Here is a 13,805-nt window from a genome sequence, read left to right as displayed (position 1 = left end):
GGCGCCGAGGGTGGGGGTGAGGGGTTGTTCCCGGGGAGGGCTGGGATTGGGGTGGGGCCTCTGGCGTGCTCTGCCGCTGGCGGGAGAGAGCACCCCCAACCTTCCAGAGGGTCTCTGAGCAGAGAGCTAGAAAGGGGAAGCGACCTGTTATCCAGTACCTTCCACTGGCCGTCCTAAGCCTCAGAGGTGCGCCAGGCCAGCGCCGATATGGGGTTGCATAGCGAGATACGCCGCAGCCCGCCCAGGGAGCACATGTTCAGCAGAGATGAAATCAGTCAAGCCCCTCGACTGAGAGGTGCGCTTGACCCAGGTGTAGAGAGAACGCTGTTTGCATCTGCACAGGTGTGTATGTGTGCGTGTCATGAGGAACACCTATCTATATGTGTATAGCTCACCTATTCTTGGATGTGGGGATGGAGCATTGACCTCCTTTCTGTCCTTTTGAGTCTTTATGTACCTGGAAAAGGATATTTGGAGGGGTCCCCCGACGGGCCACTAACCTACTCTTCTTAGTTGAAACGTGAGAACCAGGAAAGGGAGGGTGTCTCTAATATTTTTACCTTACATTGCAAGCAGACATTTGTCTGGCACTCACCCTCAGCCAGGCCTGAGGAATGCTTACATTGGTGATGAACAATGTCATCCCCAGAAGCTCCCTCAATGTGGCAGTAATTCCTCCGCCACCCCACCCTGCTGCATTTGCGGCACCCGTGGCAGTGCTCCGAGGGGTGGAGGAAGTTCTTGTGCGCCTCTACCCTGCCTGTGCTCACACTGGCTCACTTGGCTACACTGGTGCCCAGACAAACACTTCCCAGCTTCTCCATCGTGCCCCCATAGAGCGCAGATGGCTGGCAGATGGGCTGCCCCCACCCGTCAGAGCCTGGGATGGGCTCAGAGAATGTTCCTCTATCTTCTGGGGAAGTGGTTTCTGATAGTGTTTTGTGTCTGTCCTTCCCTGGCACAAGAAACTGCTTCCCCCACCTCCACCTTATCTTGCTCCACCGTCTAGAATTCTCTAGCTCTTATCCACATAGTGTGCGACAAGTTGGCACAAATCTGCAACAAAGCCAGAAACCCTGAGGGTCCCAAGTCTTTATATGAGACTTCTTCTCTCTTTCCAGCAGTGTAGGGGAACTTGGGGAGTAATTCCCAAGACTTGGCCTTCACCAGTTCCCCTTTTAGGATTTTTTGAGTCCTCATCAGAATGTGATCTCCTTTTGCTGGGCTGGGAGAAATTGGCTTCTTTGGTTAAACAAGGAAAATGGACCGTGGAGGGGGCCTAGTAGGAGCTAATGTGGAACAGGGGTGGGGAATGTGGGCTATGGGTGAGGAGGCTTAAGTAGGGGTGAAAAAGGCTCAGGTCACCGAAGGACTCGGGTCAAGGCTGTATCATGTTCTGGGAGGGACTGGAAGGCCCACATCATTTTTCCTGTTTTTGCCAAAGTGTTTAAAGTCTAGGTCACATCACTGTACTGAACATGGAAACATCTGAATCCCATTTGCTGCGGTTTAGTGAGTTTCTGTAGAGGTCAGAGTTTATACTTCTTGGTGTAAAGTTTCCAGCAAGGCGCTATCTGTGAAGGAGCCGAGGGTGGAAATCTGGATAACATTGATTTAAAATCCTCAGAGTGAGTACTGGGCCCTCTCACAGATGGCTTATGAGCAGTGAGAGTTCCCTTCTGTCCTCCAGGTTTTCAGGAAGACTGTCCTTCCCTTTGGCACCATGTGAGGGCGCTGTGCTTTAGATAAAGGAACGAGGCCAAGAGGCTGAGTTCAGTGTGTGCCAACTGCGGAGGGACCTCTAAGACTTTAGATTTTAATTTCTGCTTGAGCAGACACTTCTGTTGTTTAGTCTGCCTTGATCATCCCATTTGTGTAAGCTGGACATTGGACATTTCTTCGTAAGTACACCCTGTAGAGGAAGGGCAGAAGGCCAGGAGGCCAGAGACAGCAGGTGATTTGGAGTGGACCTCTTGGTGGCAAGGTGGTCCTGCCTTTCTAGAAAAGAAAGCAACAGAACATAGGCTAACCAGGTTTGCATCGCACTCCACCTTACTTTGATTTTGGTTCCCCAACGTGCTTGAGACAGTTCAGCTGGGCGGTAATGCAGTGTTAGTCCTTCTGGACCACGGTGGAAGCACCATAGAGATGTGGCACGCCTGTTGTGTGTTTTTGAGGACTGGCTCAACCACGAGGTGTAGGGAAGGAGTGATGCCCAGTAGATGAGTTTTGGTGCCCACAGTTGGGAGCATTCCAAAGCCTCCTTGTGTCTAAAGAGTCATGTAGAGCAGGGGTTGGCAAACATTTTCTGTAAAGGACCAAGTAGTAAACATTTTCGACTTTGTAGGCCATATGGTCTCTGTCACAACTAATCAACACTGCTCCTTTAGTGCAAAAGCAGCCATAGAAGGTAAAGAAACAGATGGACCTGGCTGTGTTCAATAAAACTTTATTCCGATGTTGAGTATGAATTAAATCCTGCTGCATCTCACCAGAATGGCTTAGTGAGGAGTGTTGCCTGCGGGGCAGGGCATGCAGGCTCTGTTCCCTGTGCTGTCTGTCTCCAGAGACACTTGGTACCTGTTTAAAGGAGATGCATGATTAGATCATTACTTAATTGTTTATGGGTCAGGGGAAGTAAATCTCATGCTCCATTTTGCTCCCTCCCCACGCCCCGCTTTTGACAGGGCGCAGAGGGGCGGGTCTGTGGTATTTACCCTGTATCTTATCTTGAAAAGCTGTGCAAGCTGCATTTTTTGGATCTTCAGAGACCGTGGGCTCAGGTATTAACTGTTTTATGTTTATGCATCTTCATTTTATTTACATTTCAGAGAGTCCTCAGACATAACATAGGTTTTTGGAAGAGTTTCTGTAACCGTATAACTTCAAAGCGATGAACTTTGGGCATATGAGGAAGGTATTTTTCCTCCCAGAGGATTTATGTGAGTTTGGATCAGCTGCCTCGTGTGAATGGGACCAGATCATGGAAGGCCAGCAGGATTCGAAGAAACTTCAGGTTAAAGTTCACCAGAGCAGGCAGTGGAGGTGGAACTTCGGAGATAGAGTGAGTGTCAGTCTCTGAAAAGACTCTCTATGCTGCTTGTCTGAAATGAGTGGTTGGAGGGGCTGTTTTCATCCCCACACGTGAGGAGAGGTGGACAGAGAGGAGGGGTCTGGTCTGCTGAGCAGTGGCCACTCTTCCTTCATGAATACTGAGCTCAGGGGAGTTCACCGCCCAGAGTCTGTCCACCCCTTCTTGGCTGAGGCCGCGGCCTGCAGGGGTGCACTATGGGTGAGATGTCGGGACCAGAGAGGACACCCAGGAGCTCTGGGCTGTGGCCCATTTTCCAGGCCACCCTGGAGGGACAGAAGGTCAAGGATAGTCCCAGCGTGCCTTCTCTGGAGTCACAGCCATGCTCCATAGGGGGCTGGCTTGTGGTCTCTCTCACCCAGGCCGCTCACTGGGGTCCTGATGGCCCGGCTGCCCTGGCTCTGTCTGGTGCCTGACCGCAGCGTGGGGCCCTTGTGGTCGTCCTTCACCTGTGCTGCTCCCCACAGTCTTAGTTCCCATAGCTCTTCCTCCCAGTCTGTAAGAATGCTCACCTTTACCATAGGGGAAGAAGTGTAGTCTAGGTAAGAACACGGAGGCTGAGTCCAGCCAGGCAGTGAGCAGGTGGCTTAGAAGAGTTGGGGGACCGCGTTCTCAAGAGGGCAGCCTGACTTCAAGGATGAAGGAGCTGGTTTGGGAGGTTGCTGCCTTTCCCTTTAGAGCTACCCAACTCACTTTTCCTTGACCCAAAATTGCCCAGCTTTTTAATGCAACATCACTTGATCACTGACAGCTGAGTAGGAATTGGTCTTGGCAAAAAGTATATGATGGGGAGACCATTTGAGAGGGAGCAAATAGACCAAGCCATGTTATCCTGCATCATTATATTGATACAGGTGTGGGGAAGGCACATAGTCCTTAGTCATTCATCAATTAATATTACTGAAGAATTTATCATGCACAGCATAAATATATTTGTTAAATGCAAAGTATATTTTTTAAAACTTTGTAAAAAGAAACAATTGAGTGGATGTTAAGGAAAGTAGGAAGGGAAACAACAGTTGTGAAATTTGGGGTGTGGAAGAATTAAAGGGGAGAACTTGGAGCAGAGAATTCTAAGGCCTCCCACGGCCTCCTCTGGAAGGACGTTCACTCTGCCTCACGGTGACTTTCTATACCCATCGCTCATGGGCATCAGGTTGCCCATGACTGTCACCTAGGATACCTAACCCTACCTCATTATTTATCTGGGGTACGTAACTAGATTTTCCCACCTGAACTTTTATTTAGTTGGCAACATTTTATAAAAGAAAAAGAAATACAAGATGGGATGATGAACTGAAGACGTCTTCTTAGACTGATTGCATTCTTGGAGCTTATTTCCTGAACTCTGAGACGCTGCAACTGCCTGACCTTGGATGTGTGCAACAGGAGATGTTTTTGCAGCCAGTATGTCTGAGGGAACCACTCGGAGTCAGCGGTTAACCTTTCCCCGTGCACACTTCTGCACATGGGCACACAGTTGCGCCGTCACACTCCTGTTCTTTAGCAAGTGAGACTGAACAGCTGTTCCGGGCTGTGATCTTGAGCAAGTTGCTTACCTCCTTTGAACCTCCCTGTCTGCAGCCATACAAGGGTAAATAACATTGGCTTTGTGTGGCTGTTGAGAGAATGAAGTAAGATAAAGTCCGAAATCATTTAGTGAGAGCCTGGCACATTAAGGCATTGAAAACACATTTCTTCTCTTGCCCCACAGGCCATTCACAGGCTTTTCCAGTTATAAATCAAGCAATCAGTCAACATAGTTGACTAAATGAACAGATCATTATCACACAGCTGCCATGTGTAGGACCCGCTGGTAGGCTCCCAACGAGACTCAAAGAGAAATACGATGTGGGCCCTGTCTCGGAAGGCAGTCCGGGTTCGCAGGGGAAGGAAGGTGTGCTGGAGCCTGCAGGGTGGCTGGTGGGGAGAGCAGGGAGTGGCTCTGGGGTCTGATGGGGTGGGGCAGATCCTTCGGGTAGAGCTGAAGGGAGTGGGCCTCAGGTTCTAGGTGGGAGGAGTGATGGCAAAGCCTCCTGGCCAGGTCCTTCCCGAGGTAAGGGGCCCACGAGCTGACTGTGGGATGGAGATGGGTGATGAACTGAATGGACAGGTGTCTGGATTAGATGAGGCAGGGCCCTGGGTGCCAACATAAGGCATTTAGAATTTATCCTAGACCAGTAGTTCTCAACCTTGAGCTGGCATTAGTGTTCCCTGCGGGATTTGCTGCACTGATTGCTGGGCCCCACCTCCTGGGTTTCTGATCCAGTCCGTCTGGGGGTGGTCCTGAGCACTTGAGTTTCTGACAGGTTCCCAGGTGCTGCTGCTGCTGTTGGTCTGGGACCATTTTGAGGATCACTGGCCTAGAGGCAATGGGGGGATATTTCTGGCTACTGACCGGGGAGGAGCCCCTGGTCAGAGAAGTGTGGGGAGGACTGAAGCAGGAGAGCATTTGGAGGGGTGAGGTGATGGGCCTCAAGCCTTGGATGGTGGAAATGGAAAGGAAGGAAGACTACATGAGAGGGGGTCTGAAGGAGGAGCTGACAGTCTGTGACTAACTCTATCTAGTGATGGGAAAGGGCGAGTCTGGCTTTGGAACGAAGACCAAGTATCTGTGTTCAGGCCTTTGACATTTGCAGAGGCAGCAGCAGGATTTTGAAAAGGGAGCTCTGGATGGCACTCTGGGAGGGGCAGGTGGACTCCCTATGGAGGTTGGGAAGCCCCTCACGCCTGTGCCAGGTTGAGGATGCTCTTTCCCCAGGACACGTTCAAGCCCCCCAAACTCTGCTGAGGCCCCCCAGAAAGTCAGAGGCAGGTACAGGAGGGCCTGCAATCACAGGATTGTTTTTCCTTCCGGAGAGCAGACTTTCTCCACCTCTCCAACCACCTACGGTCACCTGTCCACGGGGAGAAGGCTACCTAAGACCTGGTCCAGTGAACCTGGGAGCCGCAGTCTCCTGAAGAGGAAAGGCTTGGAGGGCTCCCTGGGCACTGAAATCCCAGTGTGGCCTTTGTAGGATGGTGAGGTCAGCAGTCATGAGGCAGGTCCCCTCAAATGGAGGACAGAGCATCAGATGGTTCCAGAGCATGGATACAACAGGGTTTCTTTATCTTAAGAGCATTTGCTGCATTATGCTGAGAAGTTGTGCTCATGTTAGGAAGTGGTACAAATCTTTCTGACCTTCACACATTTTTCCAGCTGCAGGAGAGCTAGTCCTGCTTCAGGGGGTGGGGTGGGATTAACAATACCCAGCTTATAACGCTCTCTTAAAGCAGCACAGAAACCCTTCAAAGCCAGCTTCCAGAATAAAGAGAATTGAAAGGGAACCACTCAGAACTGTCATAATATCAGGTTATACCTGATACACTTTATTTGACCCAAAGTTCTTTAGTAGGATACCAAATTTGAGAATATGTAAGATTTCTCTTCTAAGAGCACAATTTCATTGAGGATTGTTGTCTCCTCTGAGACCAAGTGGCCTCAGGGCTTCCAGTCCTGTCTGCCGTGGGCATCTAGTTCCCCACAGTTCTCTTCAGATGGTGTTTGCAGCTCTCTTGCATCTAATGCAACCTGAAGCTTTTCCTTGCTGACATCTGTGGAACAGGGAGGCCTTGGAAGAGCATTTCCATGTGTCTCACTTCTCAGCATAGATGGTGACCAGAGGAATAATGCAAACCCAAGCAACCCTGCTTAGCTCTTGGGACCACAGGGCAGCAAGAAGCTGTGCCCTGCTAGAAGCCAGGGCACAGCCCCATAGTCAGAGGAAGGCCCAGGTTGGTCCAGGTAGTCTGCATCTAGGGTACTTCCACGTGCTGGAATCAAGCATCTCTGGCACTCAGTTAAAAGCTAGGGAAGTGGTTCTCCACACTGGCTGCACATGGAAATCTCCTGGTGAGCTTTAAAAAAATACCAGTGCCTGAGTTTCACCCCAAGGGATTCTAATTCACATGGCCTGGAGTGGGGCCTGGGCCTGAGTTTTCAAAGCTTGCCAAATGACTGCAGTGTGCAGCCAGGGATGAGGACCTCTGAGCAAGGGGGAATGCGGGAAGGCCATGCTATTGCCTTCTATTCCAAGCCGGTCCAGTCCGGTTCATTCCATTCCATTCGAATCCATTCCATTACAGTACAGTTCACTCACATTTTCTTGAGTAACTGTTATGTGGCAGACATTGGAAAAATAAGAAGGCATAATTCCGATCCTGCCTCAAAGGAACAAACTACTTTTTAGGTTGTGACAGATGCCCCATAACACAGGGGATGGTGGGCTGGGACATAGAGTGCCAGGGAAGGGGGATTTTTTTTTTACCGGGGAGAGGGGAGGGAGAAGGAAGGTCAGGAAAAGATCAAGAGGGCTGACAAGTTTTTATCCTGGGATGAGATTGTGTGTGTGTGTGTGTGTGGCACGGGGGGGGGAGGTGGTGACAAGCGGCACTTTTCAACAGAACGTTTTGTCACTGTGATGACCTGGTGAATATTAGCGAGGCTTCAGGGTGCCTAGTGACAGCACTTGGAGGGGGCAGGGGCAAGTTCCTTCCTTGTGGTGGCTCCTGAGGGGGAGGGCTGTGCCCTGCTCCCTCCCCCCAGGTGCTAGTCTTGGCCACAGGCCAGCTTGAAAGTCAGTTCCCAAGAGGGCAAGTGGCTGCCAGGTAGAGTATAGGCCATTAGTCCATGTGTCTGTCTCTCACCAGCATTGCCATTCTCTTTCCTGAATGGATGGAAACCAGCATGTGGGTTCCTCCAAAAAAGACCTTCTAAAGCAAAACCTCCGCCAAGGGGCTGGACCATGCTTGTGTGTGTGCGTGTATGTACCTGTAGGCTTTCTCACCAAGGTGAGATTCTCTCTATATTGTGTCACATTAGAACTACTGGCTAACTGGCCTTTACCCTGTGGCTTGCATGCTAGGCTGAGTGAATGGTAACTGGCTTTGAAAGTTCTAGACTCAAGGGGGCCTTTAATCTCCCAGAGCTGGAGCATTTCAGGAAGACTCCGGTCCCTGTCAAGGTTGAGCCTGTCCCCGCAGGGAGCACAGCCCTCCTACAGCGTGGGGCCCATCCCATGCACTGTGCTGTATCTGCCAACTTTATTTCAACCACAGACGTTTCAACTGAAACGGTCATCAAGGACTTCTGCACTGAGGATTTGTTTTTTTTTTTTTAATTTACTAATTAGATTTTATTTATTTATTTTAACATCTTTATTGGGGTATAATTGCTTTACAATGGTTTGTTAGTTTCTGCTTTATAACAAAGTGAATCAGCTATGCATATACATATATTCCCATATCCTCTCCCTTCTTGTGTCTCCCTCCCACCCTCCCTATCCCACCCCTCCAGGTGGACACAAAGCACCGAGCTGATCTCCCTGTGCTATGCAGCTGCTTCCCACTGCTATCTATTTTACATTTGGTAGTGTATATATGTCAGTGTTACTCTCTCACTTCGTCCCAGCCTACCCTTCCCCGTCCCCGTGTCCGCAAGTCCATTCTCTACGTCTGTGTCTTTTTTAAATTAATTAATTTATTTATGTATTTATTTATTTTTGGCTGTGTTGGGTTTTCGTTGCTGTGCGCGGGCTTTCTCTAGTTGTGGCAAGCGGGCGCTACTCTTTGTTGTGATGCGCTGGCTTCTTATTGCGGGGGCTTCTCGTTGTGGAGCATGGGTTCTAGGTGCATGGGCTTCAGTAGTTGTGACACGTGGGCTCAGTAGTTGTGGCTCATGGGCTCTAGAGCACAGGCTCAGTAGTTATGGTGCATGGGCTTAGTTGCTCCACGGCATGTGGGACCTTCCCGGACCAGGGCTTGAACCCATGTCCCCTGCATCGGCAGGCGGACTGTCAACCACTGTGCCACCAGAGAAGCCCCAGAACCATTTTTTTTTTAAGGTTGCATATATATGTGTTAGCATATGGTATTTGTTTTTCTGTTTCTGACTTACTTCACTCTGTATGACAAACTCTAGGTCCATCCACCTCACTACAAATCACTCAATTTCATTTCTTTTTATGGCTGAGTAATATTCCATTGTATATATGTGCCACATTTTCTTTATCCATTCATCTGTCGTTGGACACTTAGGTTGCTTCCATGTCCTGGCTATTGTAAATAGAGCTGCAGTGAACATTGTGGTACATGACTCTTTTTGAATTATGGTTTTCTCAGGGTATATGCCTAGTAGTGGGATTGCTGGGTCATATGGTAGTTCTATTTTTAGTTTTTTAAGGACCCTCCATACTGTTCTCCATAGTGTCTGTATCAATTTCCATTCCCACCAACAGTGCAGGAGGGTTCCACTGAGGCTTTCTATACACATAGCTCTGGTGGATCTGCACAGCCTCCCACAGCCACTCTCTGCCTCCACTTCTTCAGTCTCCCCAAAGTATCATAGTGAACAAACTCAAGTTTTAACTTCAAAGGAGAGAGGAGAAAGCCATGCTTCCCGGCAGGTCATGCAGTGCCACTTTAAGACAGTTTTATTTGGGCAGTAAAATCTCTGGGTTGTTCTTGGCAGCAGTTCTAATGAAATGGAAACCTTGAAATCTTCTTACAGCAGTAAGTACCGTCTCAACCCCTGTTTGGGGGACTAAATGTTGTAGGCGGTCTTATTAGTGGATCTGGTTTATTTTCAGAGGACTGGTATTGATGCATTCTTTCAGAAGCTAGAGGAGTCTATATCATTTGGTTTGAGTGAGCTCTGTACCTGAGACCTGAGGAATTGCTGAGCTGTGGTGGAGAGCAGTGCTTCTCAAAGCCTGGTCCTCGGGCACGCAGCATCAGTATCACCTGGGGACTTGTTAGAAATGAACGTTCTTGGTGAGCATCCGTGACCTCCAGGTGATTTTGATGCACACTGGAGTTTGACAACTACCGCTTTTATAAAGTAGTGTCAGGACTTCCCTGGTGGTCCAGTGGCTAAGACGACTCGTTCCCAGTGCAAGGTACCCAGGTTCGATCCCTGGTTAGGGAACTAGATCCCATATGCCACGACTAAGAGTTCACATGCCACAAGTAAGACCCGGTACAGACAACTAAATAAATTTTTTTTTTTTAAGAAAAGAAAACAGTGTCATGGCTTTTAGAAAATAGTATTGGGGAGAGAGAGAACAAAGGATGTTCGTGACAGCCTAAGACAGATTGGCCCAGTCTCCTGAATCTGTGCTAGTAAAGGTTGTCCCGACCATGAACGCAGAGCAGGGGCTGTGGACTGCAGGGCCCAGTATGCAAACATAGATAATTCTCAGACCTGGCCGAGTCAGGATCCTTGTGAGCGGTTTATCTTGTTTTGTTGATGTCTCAGAAGAGAAGCTAGCAGCAGGTATCCTGGGGAAGGAGGGCAAATTGTTTAAATGCTGTTAGCATTGGTTCCAAATGAAAGGAAAAGTTCTCTGCATTGTGTATATATTTTTAAGAATTAATATTCACTCTGTTAAAGTGACAAATTAAGAATCCCAGTCCTTAAGTTTTTTGTTCAATTTACAAGTCATGTTCTATTTATAATCTAGCAAGTTTTTGAAATACCTTTTAAGGGGCCTTTGGATAACATTTAATCCTATTTACAAATTGGTGATTAACAACGTTTAAACCTTTAAAACTGTGTGTAGAAATTTACCATATTCAATTTCATTTTCAAGTTCTTTTGTTGTCTGATTAAAAAATAAACTCTTTGCAAGTACTTAAATGATTCTTATAAATAATTAGTTAACTAGTTTTATAAACATGGGAAGTCTTAAGTTCTCTTATACATTCTGGTACTATTTATAAGCCTAATAAGATTTTTAAATTACAGGTCTAAATCATTGCTGTGCTTTAAATTTAGAATCACAAATTGAATCCATTAGATACTCTGCCAAGTTCTCTTAAACACTGAAAAAAATCCACTATCACAAAACTATTAACACTACAGGTCTGACTCCATCCTCTCTATTTAATTCTAAATATTGCCCAGGAATAAGATATATTTTTTTCCCATTAAGGATATAATTGTCATTCATTCCCAGCACTTTTGGAGGTACCTCCTTAGGTGGAGTTTTAGGGGATGCTATAAAAAATAGTTTTTTAAATGGGCTTTAATTAGAAGTAAGTGTATAGGAGCAGGCAAACAAGGGAATCTGTTCTCCCTCTCCCCTGCTGCAGCAGAGGCCCCAATAAAGCCTTGCCTGAAAAATAATATTAAAAAAAAATTAACACTAAAGATATCTTTGAAAGTGAACCCAGAAAATGGGTGCTGTTGCCGCATCCCCCCCCCACACCCGCCTTCTGTCACCTGACCCCCAACACAGCTGCTGGGTGAGATGTTTCAAGTCATGCAAGAGCTCATTCTTGGACTCTGTAAATTGGTGCAAGCTGCAAAGAAAAAGCCCAGGCAGGGGAAGCAGGCCATAGCTAGGTGGCCTTTCCACCCTCTGGCTCTGGGGTCATGGGCAAGTGTGAATGAGGATGACTGACAACTGTTTTCTTCTTTCTGGGCAGGTTGGCCTCATCCAGCTTGGGCAGGAGCAGGTGCTAATCCAGCCCCTCAACAATTCCCAGGGACAAGAGCATCTGATCAGGCGCAGATGGTCCTTGACACCCAGCCCCTCTGCCGAGACCCAGATATCTGGGCAGCTCTGCAAGGTCCTAACAGGTGAGTCTGGGAAATAGTGTGAATGACTCACAACACAGGCCCTTTTGGCTTTTGGTGCCATCGCACATCCCTAGATCATCCCCATTGCTGTGTCTCCAAGTGTGCTGAAATCTTGTGAGCAAGAACTTACCTTTCCCTGTATTTTGAAAGCTTTTTTTAATTGCCCATAATGCCACTTTCTTTTCATTTCTATGTGTATTAATATCAGCGTTTCATGTGTAGCAGCCCTTTGAAAAAGGTGTTTCTAGAAAGAACCCAGGATCTCTTTTGTGTAGTGTCTCAATTTTATAGATCTGGAGCAAGTTGAGGCCTGAAAAACCTCAGTGGCTTATTGTTATCAAGCCCGAGGTTGGTGGCAGAGCTAGGATGAGAATTCCTTCCCTTGGCACCCTGGCCAGAGCTTACTTTCCTTATACAGTGGTCCTCGGTCTTGTCTGCACTAATTAGAGTCACCTGGGGGACCTATGAAACAGTGGTTCTTAAGAGTGTGACCCCAGCAGCATCAGAATCACCTGGGACTCTGTTAGAACTGCATGTTCTCTCCCAGCCCCCACCTCCTGAATCAGAAACCATGGGGGTGGGTCCAGGTAAATCTGATCATGCTTAAGTGTGAGAGCCACTGCTTTAAAAAATGCCATGCACTAGCCAGTCCCTCCAAATCCTCATCTAATTGGGTCCATGGTGTGACTTGGGTGTGTTTTTGAAGGTGGTTCTAATAAGCAGCTTGGGCTGAGAACCCAGGGTTCTTGTATTCTGTGCCTCTTGTGGGCAACCTCTGGTTTATCTGTTAAGTGTTTAAGGACATTTCACCATGGTGTGTCACTAGCAGTCTTGCCTGTGAGTGTCCCTTGATGAAGATGATATCCACTGCTCACAGGTGTCACTTCCTCCCTGGAGAGCATGGGACCCCATGGCTAACATTTGGGAGTTGTTCTTTTGTAGTTTAAAGACTTTGAATAAAAATACAGTGTCTCAATTTAGTATTCCAATGACCTTGGAAGTAAATCGATTATATGACTGTATTTTGAACAGCTTTGTTATGTATAAGCGAGCCCTGCAGCTTAGCTCCGCTGGTGCATGCAGTCCTGACCCTATCCACATAGCCACCCTCCTTAGCCTAGTCTGCATTCAGCAGGGAGTTATTAGAGGTGATTTTGCTGGATCAGGGTCATCTCTGCAACTCCAGGAGAAAGAATGCCACCATACATTAGGGTTTTGCTGTGTTCCTTACTGCACCCTTACAAAAACAGGAAAGAGAGGTCTCACCAAAAAATTACTTGTAACTAAAATTTTTTTTGGCGGTACACGGGCCTCTCACTGTTGTGGCCTCTCCTGCTGCGGAGCACAGGCTCCGGACGCGCAGGCTCAGCGGCCATGGCTCACGGGCCCAGCTGCTCTGCGGCATGTGGGATCCTCCCGGACCAGGGCACAAACCCGTGTCCCCTGCATTGGCAGACGGACTCTCAACCACTGCGCCACCAGGGAAGCCCTAGTATTGTAACTAAAATTTACGCCTTAATAGGAAGCATGGGTTTTGGTAAGTCAGATGGTTGGTTGTGTGTTTGGGCTTGATGTTGGTGTGTTATTTTAAACGTTAGCCAGCTGCCCCTATCTGGGTCAATCGGTGGATTTTTTTCTCTCTCTTCTCTCAGAGTGAATGACTAGTGGTCATTTTAAATCTTTGTGCATTTTCTGCAGCTGATCTGACCATATTGTTTCAGAGGCAGGGGGATGACTCTAAGGCAGAGGTTCTCAGCCCTGGCTGTCCATTGGCATCACCTGGGGAACTTTAACAACTAGTCACACCCAGCTCCTGCCCCCAGAGAGCCGCTTTTATTGGTCTGGGGTGCAGCCTGGGCATCTAGCGATTTGAAACCTCTGCAGGTGGTTCTAAGGTTCAGCTGGTGCTGAGAACTGCTGCACTAAGTTTCAGACATGATTAATAGCACCTGTGGGCCATCGGAAGTGGGTTTTCTCAGGTGAGAGTCACCAAGCAGGGCCACACAGTGAAACCCAAGGACAAATATGTTTTATTCTTACTTTCCCTTTGCTCCTGCCAGTGCTTGTCAGCTGCTAGTCAGTGACCAGAAACCC

General features: G+C 48.1%; 1 protein-coding gene across 1 annotated transcript in view; it reads left to right on the top strand.

The window, feature by feature from the left end:
• Positions 1 to 13,805, top strand: part of ADAMTS17 (ADAM metallopeptidase with thrombospondin type 1 motif 17) — a 346,664-nt gene that overhangs the window by 227 nt on the left and 332,632 nt on the right. The window contains exon 2 of the mRNA XM_024732060.1: positions 11,558 to 11,711. The gene's annotated coding sequence lies outside the window, so the exon portion shown is untranslated. The remainder of the gene's footprint in view (positions 1 to 11,557; positions 11,712 to 13,805) is intronic.

This window comes from Neophocaena asiaeorientalis, unplaced genomic scaffold (genome assembly GCF_003031525.2).
Source record: "Neophocaena asiaeorientalis asiaeorientalis breed wild unplaced genomic scaffold, Neophocaena_asiaeorientalis_V1.1 scaffold362, whole genome shotgun sequence".
NCBI lineage: Eukaryota > Metazoa > Chordata > Mammalia > Artiodactyla > Phocoenidae > Neophocaena > Neophocaena asiaeorientalis.
This window is presented reverse-complemented; position numbering and strand designations above follow the sequence as displayed.